At 47.9% G+C, this 15,037-nt stretch overlaps 1 protein-coding gene across 1 annotated transcript in view; it reads right to left on the bottom strand.

The window, feature by feature from the left end:
• TNRC18 (trinucleotide repeat containing 18) overlaps positions 1–7,861 on the bottom strand; it is a 176,805-nt gene extending 168,944 nt beyond the window's left edge. The window contains exon 1 of the mRNA XM_075899657.1: positions 7,842–7,861. The gene's annotated coding sequence lies outside the window, so the exon portion shown is untranslated. The remainder of the gene's footprint in view (positions 1–7,841) is intronic.
• Between the last annotated feature and the right edge of the window lie 7,176 nt (positions 7,862–15,037).

Genomic DNA, 15,037 nt, shown 5'->3' on the forward strand with positions numbered 1-15,037 from the left:
CGAGCTGTGGTGGTTCCAGCAGCCCTCCTGGCTCTGCAAGCTCCGGTAGCCTTAGCAGCCCTTCCAGTGCTCATGGCCCTGCAAACTCTGCAGCCCCGACAGCTGCAGGCTCAGCAGCCGTCCCCGCCAACACCAGCAGCACTCTCTTCCTGGCCCCATCAGCTGAGAGCTCCATGCCCTCCCCTTCTGGCTGTGAGCTCAGCAGCCTCCCCACCAGCTTCCTGGCCCAGCCAGCTGTGCACTCTGGTGCCCCATAGACTCCACTGCCCTACCTGCCAGCTCTGCTCCAAGCTTCCAGCAACCCCTGCACTGGGGCTCTCTAATCCAGCAACATCTGTGGTTCTGCCTGACCATGGATGTTGCCAGACCAGCAAATCCTAGACCGCAGAGGTTCAACCTGCACCCCACCTTTTGCCCAAGCTGGGAATTCTTTGTGCTCAGTTCAAATTTTCCTCACCTTGAATGGAGAAGTGTTAGATCCAAAATGGATTCCAGCATCAGTTAGCCTGGCCACATGTTCTGACATGACCAATCACAATCCAGGCTTGCAGAAAAACCCAAACCACTCACAAATTGTTACCTTGAGCGCCGAGTCATTACGTTTCTGGACTCTCAGTAATAGCCCCCATTAGCACATTTAGAACTATAAACAGATCCACACTTCATATTTCTAACTTCACATACAAGAATAGGATATACACATACAGCAGATTTGAACATTAAAAGTTATGTTACATGATGCATTTTGCCTAAAGTATCTTCCAGTTATGCATATTCATAAGCCAATTTTTATAAAGCATGGAGGGCATGACAATTTAAATATATATAAAAAACAGAGATGGAGGATCAGACCATCACGAAGGACTAAATGGGGCCAGGGATTTGACAATCGAGGCAGGGGACTGGTGACTGATACAGATCAGATGACCATTTGACAATGATCTAGTGGCCCAGATGTGAAATAAGCAGGTGGCCTTATCTCAGTCTCCAGTAGATAGCTCTCTCCAAACCCATCACTGAGCCATCGCTGCTCACAAGAAGGGCAGCTCTCCTGGGTGCCAGCATCACTGTAGGTCAGGAATTGCATGAACTGGCAGAGCAGTCAAGGGACCAGAATTTGGAGCAGCATGGGGGGTGGGATACAGATCAGAAATGAGTCCAGCTGTGTGGAGGAACCCTGCAGAGCTGCCGCCTCCCTGTCCCTCTTTCATAAGCACTGGAATTAACTAACAGAAATTAAAAAAGGAGAAAATCGCCTTCCTGAGGATATTGGGCTCTTAGGAGCTCTGCCTAAGCCAGGAAGCTGGGCTTTGAGGACTCCTTTCATTGGCTGGAGGTCTGGAGATGAAAGGAAGCAGACAAGTCTGTTGGAGTTCTGGTCTAGTTTATTGAACTTTATTGTCTGTACCGTTGAGCCTCTACTCACGTGGATTCGGGAGGCTTGCAGTGTTCAAAGCAAGGCTCTTACTTCTCTGTCCATCTCCCCCAGCTCCCTGAAATACCCAGAAACCAGGAGAGTGACATACCATGGGTGAAGGCAGAGCCTTACGATTTGTCTACACTGGCAGATGTACAACACTGGTAGGTACAGGGCCACTCAGAGAGCGCTGCAAGGAAACCGCAACTGTGTGTTCACAGTGTCAGCTGTCAGCGCAATCGCATGGCCACACTTGTGGCACTTGCATTGGGAGCGGTTGTCTGGGCAGCTATTGCACAGAGCATGTCTTCCTAGTCTGGTGCTGAGGTTTGTGGGATGGCAAAAGTGGGGTTGTGGGGCATTCTGGGTCCTGACCCAGTGTCCCATGATGCACCACTTTGCACCCTGGCAACCCTCAGCTTCCATTTGCATTTGGTGCCATCTTCAGCAGGCTTTGGTACTGCCCGTTCTGTCTCTTCAGTCGGCAGGAATGGATCCCGACCTGTTAATGCTGACGGGTCTCACTAACACATTGTGAATGGTGCTTGAGTTATTCCTAAGACTACAAAGTCTGCAGTGCCAGGGGCCCCGGGGACTTCGCGCACTCCTCCACCCCCAGGCCAATCAGGCGAAGTTTCCTCCGCCCTGGCCCTGCCCTGTGAGCAGCGCGCAGCTCCTGAGAGGGCGGGAGAAGACTGAGGGGCGGGAGAGCGTGGGAAGTCTTCCCCAGCCAGGGGCATGGGCACTTAGGGAGAAGGGGGCAAAGGCACTCCCCCACCCCCAAACCAATCATGGTGTGGGGAATCCGGAAATATCCTGGTCCTGCCCCTTCCACTCGAGGCCACGCCCCTTCCAGTGTGGCCGGGGGCCACTTCAAGCGCTCTCTCCTTGACTCCGGTACTCCCAAGAATGAGAAGAGTCAAGGGAACGAACGGGACCGTGCTTGGTGGGCAAGTTACCCCAGTGAAGATACCACAGTAAGTAGATCTAAGTATATCGACGTCAGCTATGTTATTCACGTAGCTGAAGTTGTGTAACTTAGATGGACGGCCCATGGTAGTGTAGACGAGGCCTTTGAGTCTTGCTGTTGCTTTTGCTGGCTTTGATTCAGGCCCGCTGGGCAGCCTCGCCACCAGCTTTTATGTGACAAATGTAAAATTCTAAAAGTTGTTCACTTGTTGCGATAACACAGTAACCGGGAATGAGGCTCCCACGGCCTGATCCAAAGCCTTTTCAAAGGCTCCCAAACAGGCTGGCATGCAGAACCTAACTGGGGACTTTACTTTGTTAGAAGCTGCTTTGAATAAGCTCTGAAACTGCTGGCGGAGCCGTATCTTTGTGACAAAAGTTCTTGGCGCCCGTCCCCCTTCGCCAACAAAAGCCGGGTCCTGCTCAGGGCTGAGTGACTGCTTGTCTCTGCAGGGGGCAGTGACGCCATAAAAAATCCTAAGCTGTCTTCCACAGCTCCTGAGCCTCAGGGTTAAAGCTGAAGTGGTTAGACATCTGGCACCAAGAGCCTCCTTCCTCCTCCTAACTCCAATGGATCTCTAATTAGAAATATTCACCTGATCCCTGTGCAGATTCTTCAGTTCTGTGCTATGCTGGGGTTCCCAGGTAGTAGACAGTTTTGGTGTTGCTAATGCCCTTTTCCTACTCCACAAAGTCCTCAGTCTCCTGCAGTTCCTGGTTAGTTTCATACCAGGGAGGCTGTGATGGATTTCAGAAAAAAAGCACTGAGAACGAGTGCAATCCTAAATGTAGACAGGATTTACTCCAGTACGGAGAGATTAACACTGATGCAGTTACGTTGGTTTCAAACAGGAATGAGCAATTCCATTAGATAACATTCAACACTAGGGAGCTGCACCAGTGTAGCTACTCCATTGGCTAGCAGACCAAAGCTTCCTTGCTCCAAAGCAACCCACAGTGACAAGGTATTTCTACTAGTACTTGTGTGCAGAAGAGGAGCAATAGATCCGAGCTGTTCTCCTATCTCCACTATAATCCATGTTATCTAGGGAAGCTAAGTGATGTCCTTGAGGAGCATAGAGAGCATTGTGCAATTCCTCTTGGAGGCATCTTCCCTCCGCTGGCTCTGTGCACCTGCAGCGTTTTCTTGTTTAAATCTTATTCTTTCACACCGCTTCCCGCAATTATCCCTGCTACTGATCAATTCGGTTCCGCTTCAGGTTTTAAAATAAACGATAACTCACCCGCCCTGGTTATTTCTTTTAACAGGTCAGCGCCTCCCTATGGGTATGAAACCCCTCGAGTCACCAGACGCATTTCACACGTGTGTTTGTCTGCACACTGCAGCCTCTGACGTATAAAGAACTCACATTGCTCCCTTTATTTTGACAGTCAAGGAGAAGCAAAAACCACTGAGAGAAGTGTTTTTTTTTACCTCATGTAAGACTTTTTAATTAATATCACAATAACACCACACACACAGTATAATCATGGTGTGTCCTTGAGGTTTTAAAAGGCATGAAATAACATACTTTAATTAATATATCTCAAGGGGTAAATAACCTAAGCTTAAATTTATGCCAAAGGAGAGGGGAAAAGTCTAAGACAGACAACAGATTTACTTTCCCCAACTTTAAAATGGTATAAATACTGGGTATTTAGGGAAGACATGCCAGAGAGTTGTCTACTGGTTACACAAATGCAGCTGAATTCACATTTGGCTTCTCACCCCTCTTAAATTTCTTGTTTGTTTGCATTGTAATTTCTCTTCCATGCCTCAGGAACTTTAATGGGATCCCTACCGTGTAGAAATATGGTCTGAGAAAGAACATTTTTTTTGCTTTAAAAATGCCTCCTTAAGACTTACTGGGTCCCTCTTCCCAGCTTTCTCCCTGATCTGAGCGATGGGACAATGCCTAATTTTGGTGAACCCCATCCCTTGGCCCATATGAATCACTGGCCACGGAGATTAACTTGCCTAACTGGCACTTTTATGCCTTTTTGGAAAGGAAACATGATGTGTTTTTATAGTATTCAGACATAAGTCTCAAGTACCATTCCTCTCCACTTACATAGCATGCAAGGCGAATGCTGTTAAGCATCTAGATAGCTAAAAAAAAAAACTTTCAAAAATTCTTCCAAATCTAAACTTACATGGGAAAAACAAAGATCTGCAAGAAAGGAATCTGAATTCTTATAGCAAACTGGATTTAGAGCATTTGGGGGTCCTTCTTCAGGCATCCCTGTTCCAGAAAATGTTCCCAAGGCTCTGTGTTGATCCAGACCAATGCTGTGGTGGTTTTGCCTGAACCAAACAGGAATCTGCCCCTGCCCATTTCTTCAGTTTGCACCATTTGTATGTTAAATGCATTGAAAAGAAATCCTGTTTAAAAATCCTGCCCTCTGTTACTATCATCTTCCATTAGTGCATCTGACATGATTTTTGAAATCTAGTTCGCTTTTCTCCCGCTTGCGGCATTTACAGTTTAGACTGTGAAAATACTGGAAGCGAGGCAGTTTCACTTTTGTTTAAAGTCAGTTCCTTGACCATTTCAGTTTCTCTCTTGCACTACCTTACTAGGAGTTGCAAATCCTACAAGAAATTTTAAGAGAGTAGGGTGTTTTGTTTTTTTAATCATTAAATGTTTTCCAATGGGTTTTATTTTAAATAATTAAAATGTTTATTGATCTCAGGCTTTTAAAAAGCTGGCTTTAAATAAGGCAGCTTCAGTCTGAGGCCTGATCTAACCAGGAATACATCTTTTGGAAATCAAATCTCTATTGGCTCGGCTTGTCAGATTTCATAGGGACACAACCATACAAGTCCCATTTCTTTAGCTGGTGGGAATGCTGCTGAGGTAGTCACAATGATGTATCTAACATACAGGCAAGGAACTCACTAGGTACTTGGAGCTTTCTGTGAATCCTGGAGCTGTGTTCTACCACGGCCTTTCTGATTTTAAATCCATTTGAGACACAGACCGGAATTCACTGAAAAATAACTTCTCCGCCCGTCTGAGAGGCCAGGGTTAGGGCTTTTGTAATTTTGTCATCCCAGATGATTTGTGCATACATATTTCAAATCCCATTTATGCTAGTTGGAGGGAAACTGACATTTAAGAAAAATTGGGCGACTGCTGCTTTGCACAAGACCAATGTTTGAATCTGCTTTCTGAAATCTGCATCAGAAAAAAAAACAAAATAATTTTTGCTTATCTTTAAATAATTAATTTTTTTAAAAATTATCCCCAGACCCAACTTCCATACAGAAAAGAAAAAGCCATTAAAAACCCCAGGAGGCAAAGAGCTGGGGGAAAAGGGGGGGGGGGGGGCGAAATCCAACAAGGTATCATAAATATTGAAGAGGGCTATTTATTTAGTGTCTTAATAGAATTGCAAAGCACATTCAAACAGGGAACAGTATGAAAAAGTGTCACATTCATAAATGCTGCAGACAATGTTTATGAAAACACACTTTGATAAGAACCCGGCAGCATTCAATGAAGGAGGGGGAGGAGGTTTTAAAATTAATCTTCACAACTAGAAAGGCTCTTGTAACACACACCATATGGGTACAAAATGTCCATTAACCCCCCTCTCCTTCTATCGGAGCAGCTTGGGTGGTGTCCGATTCTGGCTAGGCTGTTTCCAGCCCAGTCAAGGGCTACTTCACCCAGCCTGAATATATATATCACACACACACACACCATTCCAGCTGCGTCCTTTGCAAAATATCCCAGCGAAGAAAGCTAATTTAAAAAATGCCTGCCCCGCTGTTCTCATGCATTTTTTTTTAAATAGGAGCAAGATGCATTGCAGAGTGAAATTCCACTTCTCCACCTCTAACTACAACATCTCCCGAACATTTGTATGGCACTTACAGACCATGACAACTGCCTTCCTTCCCGAAAACCAATTTGCCCATTAACTATTCTTTTTCACACACACACACACCCCCCCCATCTTCTTCTTCCCCTGGAAGCGGGGAGGGGGTGTTTATTCAATGCAATCCATTCACATCAATTCCACCCCTGGAGTCGGCGGCTGCATGTTGGACTATTTCCGAGCCAACCCGCAGCTCGGCAGACCCAGCTGATGCACAAGCGGTACCCCGAGACCAAAGAAAACAACAACAAAGAAAGTGTGCAGCTCAGAAAACGCAGAGAACCCCGCGCACATGCAGAATACACCCGGCCAGCCCCCAGCACGGAAGCATCCAGCGGGTTGTTTTTTGCTGATGGGGAAGAACTAAAATCAGAGGTGAAAATAAGCGGGTGCGCCCTGGTGCGCAGCTCCGGCAAGAGCGGGCTGAGCTGCTGCAAAAGCCAGCAGGGAAGCTATTTAGAGAGCTGGCAGGGACCCGGGCTGCAATAGGACAGGACCTGTAAGAAATTGTAAATTACTTTCACTGCTGATTAAAATAAATCAATCCCCCTCCTCTAATCCCAGCAGAAAATGGGGGGAGGGGCCACACGAGCCACAAACCCCACTGCGCTTTTTTGTTGCTGCGCTTCAGGCGGGGACCCGACCCCACCCCACAGCGAGCTCTGAGAACGCAGAAGACCCAAGGACTTGAGCGACTCCAGTTCAGCGTCAGCTGGCTCCCAGCTCGCCCCGACTCCAACGCGCGCCCCCGCCCAGCCTGGCGCAGGGAAGATCACAGGCAGCTGCTTTCCCCCAGGAGCCAGGACAGCGGCCTATGCTGCTGAATGCACCATTGGGCAGCAAGCGGCGCAGTCCCCCACGGCCTGATTGGCACCCCTGAGCGAGGGGCACGGGCCCCCTTAGGGAACTGAACCCACACGGCTCAGTGCAGGGCGAGGAGAAACGCAAGCGACCCCGCCAAGGAACCAGGCCCCCACAAGGGCAGGGAAAGTGGAGCCTGATTTGGGTTTGGAGGCTGCGAAGTGTTTGTCCCCCTTGAGTCCAGCACACAGCCCTGCGCCTCCTGCTGCTGCTGCTGCCGCGGCGGCTCGCTCGCCCTCCTCCAGCGAGCACTGTGCCTTGAAACCCAGTGCCTCCTTGCCAGGCTCTTGCAATCAAATACCTGGCCTCCTCCGCTTCCTTGCAGAGCCTTTCCCAATGCTCTTCAGTAAACAGTCCCCTCCTCCCCCTGCAAAGACCAGCTGAGCCACAGGTTACTTGGCCTGGCCTTAAAGAGACCTCAGCCCTTTAATCGGGGAGATCAACCCCCCTCTCCCCTCCCCAAAGGAGAGTCTCTGCAGGAATCAGCAATCTCCTGGCTGCAGGCAAATCTGGTTTTGAACTTTGTCCTTGCATCTCGTTCCCTTTCTTCCTCCTTAATAGCTGCCATGGAATTTCTTTTTCTAATGCACTCCCATTACAGAACAGTGTAAAGTTGACAGGTCCCCCCCCCCACACACACTTCTTTCAACAGACAGAAAAAAAAAAACAACCCACATTTTTCTCCAAAACATTTTGCTGTCGCAAGTACCTATAAAAGCCCTTCAGGTCTGGCATGTCTGCTTGATAAGTAACCAGTCAAAACAAGTTTTCTGCTCCAGTCAGCTCTGCAGGGGCTCCAGGAAAGACCTCTGTTTTCCTTCTGCTGGGTATATCTACATCCCAAAGCAGGGAGGGTTGGGAAAGAATGCAGCACAATTCAACAGCATGTGTGACACAGGAAGAAAGAAACACAGCTGACCCGTATGGGGTTCTATCTTGTGCTTGTAGCTGTGTGGGTCTCAAGATAGAAAAATCAGGTGGGTGAGGTAGTGTCTTTATTGGGCTAACTTGTTGGTGAGAAAGACAACATTTCAAGCTTATGCAGAGTTCTTTAGGTCACGTTCAGAGTTGTTTTATTAAAAAAGTAAATTGAATTCAGAAAGGGCCCGGAAAAGAAGGAAACCTGTAAAGAGCATCCATCCCCTCCCTTTTCTGGGCAATCTTTGCTTTGCTAGAGGTCGGGCCCACACATAAGCGCAACAGGCCATGTGCACCTGTGATAGCCACCTCTTGGCCAACACACCAAGGACCTACAGAACTACTGACATGAGTCTCTGCAGTATGAGCTAATAAACCAGGCTGTTTAGGTGGGAGATGTAACAGACCCATATTCTCTGAGTTGTGTGTACAGCGTGGGATCTCCAACACACCAGCCGGAGAGTTCACATCATGATTCTGTGAGGAACTGGCATGTGTATTTGAGCACTGCTGCCCTCTATTGGGTAGATTTGGGACTACATGACTGTGTGTCAAAAACCCTGTATGGGTATCGCTAATGGAGATTCTCTTAGTTTAAGTGGCTGAGGTCTGTGCTTTTGGAGCAAGAGGATGTGGATTTTCTCCCTACTGTCATGATGGAGTTCCAAGCATGTCACCATGGTGCATAGTATAGCAAGAGCTGCACATGTCTGTCTTACACATTGTGTAGGGCAACACAATGTTTTTTAATGCGTACAAGGGCTTTTTTTAAAAAAAAGAAATCAGTTTATTGGCAGGACTTCAAGGTGCATCTCTGAGGTGCCCCAGTCTGTGCTAGAGGAAAGGTGCCACAAAAGCCATTTGCCTAATTAGAGGTGCTGCTGTCAACTCAACAAAACTAGTGCTATAGCAAATGGCCCTCAAAAGTTAGTAACATGCTTTGCAGCCACCCCTGCTTATCATTGTAATACTAATGCATGTTTTGTCCTCTCTGATACTTATGTGGCCTCTTTTACCACCACAACTGAGCGTATTTATCCTCACAACTCCCCATAAGGTCAGGCAGCTGCTATCCCCATCATACAGAGGGGGAACTAAGGCACTGAGAGGCTAAGTGACTTGCCCCATATCACACAGGAATCCTGTGGCAGAAAACAGAATTGAACCTGGGTTTCCCAAATGCTAAGCTAGGGCACTCACCATTGAACCAGCCTGCCCCTCTGCCCTAAGACCTGAGCCGTGAGGTTTCCATTCCAGCAAGTGCAGCACCACACAACTTGCAGGCAGGCTCCTCACTCTGAGCTTTCCTATCTTACCCTGGCACTCACTGGGGACATCAACAGTTTTTCTGGCCGATAAGACACGGACAACAGAAATCTTGCAAACGGCAGCAAGAATCTTTTCATGCCACTGTCATCCCATAACACTGCTGCTGTCAGGCTTGGTCTACACTAGACCAGGAAGGTCGGCTTAAGATACGCAACTCCAGCTACACAAAATACATAGCTGGAGTTGGCTTACCTGAAGCCGAGCTGTAGTGGTGTCCACACACTGGGAGGCTGACAGGAGCAAACGCTCCCATCGACTTCCCTTATTCCTTGCAGAAGGCGGAGTACCGGACACCGGCGGGGGCTGCCTTCAGCGTTCAATTTACGGATCTATACTAGACCCACTAAATCGAACACTAGAAGATAGATCGATCTTGTAAATATAGACATGCCCTCGGAGGGGCCTCACACTCCTGGCAGATGTAATCAGACAATCAAACTCCATTCTTGTGAAGAGATTGTCCTGCATGTTCACATCACCGGCTATGAAAGAGATGAGGATGAGCAGGAATGTTGCGTTAACAACCTGGGCAGGGTAGGAAACACCAGATTCCTCCTTCCCCCTCAAGAATCGCTGCACTCCTTGGGGCTGAAGGCAGAGATGAGACACGCCCCTGCTCTCAGCCCGGCAATGATGTGAATATCTGTTTGTAACATGGGGAGTTCATGGTGGCTCCCTTGCATTGGAGTGTGGCCCCCTATCGGCCTGATCCTGTAATAGCTTCACATGGGTAGGCCTGCACAGAACCCCTTTCACTACAGCAGTACTCCACGTGGGTCATCTACACCAGTGTTTCTCAACCTTTTTTTATAAAGTACCCCTTAAAAAATTATAAGTACCCCCAGTACCTACAGTTTTCAGACACACACAATTTTTTTCTACCATTGCAACACATTTGTTTAAACAACTTAATCATAGCTGGGTGGGCAATGACATTTTTGGGTGTAAAAAGTACACACATAATAAAATGGTGTAAAACTTAAAACAAAAATTCAGTTTTCTCCAAATCTCAGTTGTGTTGACATACCCCCCTGACTTCTCTCGAGTACCCCTAAGGGTGCCACTCGTACCGCTGGTTGAGAAACACTGATCTACACTGAGTTCATTACAGGATTGGGGCTTTAGGTGGATGGGAAACTTCACTATCGCCCTCTCTCCTGATCAGCCAGGATCAGATGGACTGAGAGGAGTGAAAAGAACTCGCACATGGAAGCAAGATGGGTTTGGCTGGGTTGGCATGTCAGGGTTACAGGAGCTATGATATACCAGGGCATGTGAAGAAAAAACTGCTAATGCCAAAGCACATGAAGTCAACGGGTCCAGAGGCTTAACAAGAGATGCCTGGGAGACCTCAGCCAGCTTTCAGCATGGGGGATCTAACCTAGAGAAAATGGGACTGAGTAGTGACAATTAGGAACAGGGGAGGTGGAGGAAAAACAAGAGGCAACAAGCAGCATTAAAGCAACAGACCTGGAGATAGATCTTTTTTTTTATTTTACCTCGCTGCCTTCTGGAAGAATGAAGGATTATAAAATATTGAAAAGATGTCTAGAATGCCTGGCCAATCAATCAAGGAAGATGATCAAAGCGTCCGCTCGCTCCATGCTCTGGGTCTAGCCGGCAGAGTGGAGTGGGGAGGGTGGGTTATACTTCCTTGGAGGATGAGCTCTTGGCTCTGTTGAAAATGAACACTAAGCCAGATCCATTCAATGTCATTCGAGCTTATAGGATTTCACAAACCAATTGGAAAGACAGTCAGGGATTGGGGAAGGAAAAGTAAGGGATTGGAAAGGAGCAAAAAATATCCAGCAGGCGCTTCATCTACCTCTCAGAAGGTGGGAACTTTAACTGCTAACCACATGCTGTAGCAGGGGTTTGATGTTACCCTTTTACTTGGGGTCAGCACCCTGATATTTTTGGGAATTCTGCCTCACTGGAACAATTTGTTCCCAAGTAACAATAAAGCAGCCAAGAAGGAAACTGGGCTGCTTGTAGATGCTGAGAATTGCAACATCAGAAGGGTAGGACATGAACTATTCATGGCTTGTTGGCTGCTTTTGAAGCAAGTCTCAAAGCCCTGGATATTTTGCTGGAATGTCTCCTGTACATGATCATAACTGTTTATGCAAGTGTTAGCCCTGGAATGGCTGAGTTATTTGTAATGTGCAGAAGTCCAGAGGCAAGACATTTATGTAATTCTGAGCTGCAGTTATTGTTCTATTTTGTAGCAATAAGTGGCCATTCTGTGCATTGCTCCATTACAGACAGCATGTTTCGTTAAGTGTGTGGATTTAATGTGCACATATTCTTAGACTACACAGCCTATACAGAGCAGCGCTCCACTTCCTGCTCTGCTAAAATCACGGAGCTACTAGAACATTTTCTATCTATTTGGTTTTTTTCTCTCCATTCCCTCCTATTCAGAAAGGAGGGGCTGGCAAAACCAAAACAGATCTTTAGTAGGGGTAAATCAGCATAACTCCACCAAAGTCAGTTTACACCGCCTGAGAATCTGGCCTGGTGGGGGAACTCCACTGCAGTCAGTGTGGTTCCATCAGAGATTAATTTAGCCCAGTGATTTTCAATGTATGGTCTGCAGACCCCTGGGGATCTGCAAATTAGGTTTAAGATTTCCAACGGGGTCCACACCTCCACTCAAAATATTTTAGGAGTTCACAGATGAACAGGTTGCTACCGTACCCATCGCATTGCAAGGAGACAAGAGGACTAGGGACAGCTTCCAGGTCAGCCATTTTACTTGTTTGTATATTGTGTCCTTGTGACACAGCGATGGCTAATTCTTCCTTGCAGAGAGTATCACACTATGGGCAAAACTCCCATTAACTTCAATGAAGCAGGGCCTGGTTTTGGGTAAATGTCCTATCACGTTGTCCCCACAACCACCCCCCACAAACAACCCCCCCAACACTAAAGATAAGTAATATTGCAGCCATTTAAGCTGTAAAAGACAAAGATCCACCAAAACACCATCATGTTTCACATGCTTTAATAGGCCACGTAAGTTAAGCCCCACATTTTGAAAGCGTTTTAGAAAATCTTCTGGGAACAGAATTTCCAGGGTTATTTGCATGTGAGCTGAGCAAGCCATACACACACAATAGAAGCCAAACAGCACTGCAGGGGCAGGGATGCAAACATGGAGCCAATAGAGACTAGGAAGCATCTCCCTTCCCACTGCTTCTCTCTCCCCATAACGGCAGATGTAGGGCAATAAGCTGTTATTATGATTACAGGCATTTATTTCTCACTGACGTACGTACGTTACTGTACCGGCCAATCAGGAATGTCCCTCTGGCTCCAACATTGTGCTGGCAATCGGCCAAGTGCCCCACAATGGCTGCTGGTGTCGTATCGCTATCCTAAAGCACCAGAACCAGAGAATGAAATGGATCAGAACCATCTGTGAAACTAACCAGGCTGGACAGGAGTCCTGGTCTGAGCATGATGCCGACAGTAAACAAAGAGCCTGCATTCCCATAAGGAAATGGTCTGTAAATCTGTTTGCAACATTGGTAAAGGCATATCTACACAGACAGATTTCTTGTCTCAGCAGTGTCCTTTTAACCTTGTATGTTTCTTTGAACATGCAAGCTTCATGCTTCATCTTAGCTGAGATCTGAGAGCCTTTTGGTGCAGAAAAAGATTCAGGGTCCTAATGCCCAGGCTACTAGAACCAGAAACAACAAGCTACTTATTCAAGAAATGACACATGGTTTCCATCCACCACACCAGCACTCGTCCCACAACACATAGGGATTAGCACAATGAGGGGCAACCGAGGCCTGTGAGTGGGCTGTATGAATGGCCTTCTTCATCTCAGTGAGCTGCAAGATTGTTATAAGTATCTAAAAGGGTGTTACAAAGAGGAGGGAGAAAAATTGTTCTCTTTGACCTCTGATGATAGGACAAGAAGCAGTGGGCTTAAATTGCAGCAAGGGAGATTTAGATTGGACATTAAGAAAAATTTCCTATCAGGGAGGTTGTGGAATCTCCATCACTGGAGATATTGAAGAGCACGTTAGACAGACACCTGTCAGGGATGATCTAGATGGTGCTTGGTTCTGCCGTGAGGGCAGGGGACTGGACTTGATGACCTCGATTTCCCTCCCAGTTCTATGATTCTATGATAACCAAGATGGCCTCCTGGGTTAGGGTAGTTTTTCTGTGTACTTAGAATTTTCAGGATGTGCCGACTGGACTGTAGCAACACTTTGATTGGATGTACAGGGAGAGATGGCGCTCACTGTCAATGATGTGTGCAAACAGCAGATACCTCACTTCGCGTGCCCTGGCTTTATGTGCGTGTCACTTTTGTAACATCGGAAGGAAAAAAACTACAAGAGGCCCCCGCTTTACGACAGCCCGATTTATGGCCTCCCACACTTACGACCTTTTCTGTAAGTGCAGAAGGGGCTGAAATCCCCTGACTTACGTCCTCGGCCCCGCATTTACGATGGCGTATGACACCTGGCTCGAGTTACGACGCCCCCCCACTTGCGACTCTATCCCCGGAGCCGATTGCGTCGCAAGTCGGGAGCAGCCTGTACACAGATGGAAATCAGCAGAGTCTGGCAAACCTGCATGTGGGCAACGGTAAACACAGTGTTGTGTGGGTCACACCTGGAACCCCAATGGGCCGCAGGGTGCCAACCACTGGCTTAGCATATTGGGTTTGGAGCCTGCTAGTTGCTGCTCTACTGTTTATTCCAAAGGTGGAGGAGATGTCGGACAGACAGTGGGTAGAAAAGCCAGGACGGGTGGTGATAAGTAGTTAGGTAGCATGAACCATGCTGACAAAGTGTAAGGGAGGGACCAGGAATGTCTCCCCTGCACTGGGGCTTTTCCCGCCATAGATATTTACCGCTGACAAGTCACCCTTCCCCCTGCAGGTCTGTAGTGGGATGGCTGCCCCACTGTGGCAAGGAAGGGGTTAAATCCAAACCAGAGCGAGCCTGCGCAAACCCCTCCAATCAGAGAGAGGCTTATAGGGAGCCAATCAAAGGGCAGCCTGCAGGGGAACGGTTTATAAGGAGTTGCTCAGCAGAGCAGAGGGCAGTTGGGTCCTGACCAGCAAAGGGAGAAGGAGCTGGGTTCCAGTAGGGGAGGGAATCAGCAGCACCTGGAGAAGGCAGCATTGGGCAGGCTCAAGGGAGCTGCTGAGGAGCTCCAGCCTGATACCTTCCAGGCTGTGGCCTTAATACAAGGGCCGAGAAGGTGCAAAGGACGGGGGGAAGTAGCCCAGGGAACACTGAGGGCAGTCAAAGGGAGAGAAGGAGAGCAGGATAAGGCTGTCACCAGAGGGTTCCTGGGCCAAGACCCAGAGTAGTGGATGGGCCTGGGTCCTTCTCTCTTGCACCACACAATGTCACCAAGAAGTGCGGCCTATAGACTTTGGCTTGCCCTGAGGCAAGGGGCTAGACCTTGGGGCTGCAGCTGTCCGCAGATCAGATGTATTGATTGAGGACTGCTGACACTCCCCAGAAGGGGCCAAGAACTGAGTGGTGGGCACTGCCAGAGGGCAGTGTCCTAAAGAGGACACTGTGGTCCACGGAGTGACATGGGTCCCAAAGCAGAGAGCAGAGACAGTAGAGGGAAGTGAGGACAGGCGAGATACTGACCAGAAGGTGGCACCATGGC

Source organism: Pelodiscus sinensis, chromosome 16, assembly GCF_049634645.1.
Source record: "Pelodiscus sinensis isolate JC-2024 chromosome 16, ASM4963464v1, whole genome shotgun sequence".
NCBI classification, from domain to species: domain Eukaryota; kingdom Metazoa; phylum Chordata; order Testudines; family Trionychidae; genus Pelodiscus; species Pelodiscus sinensis.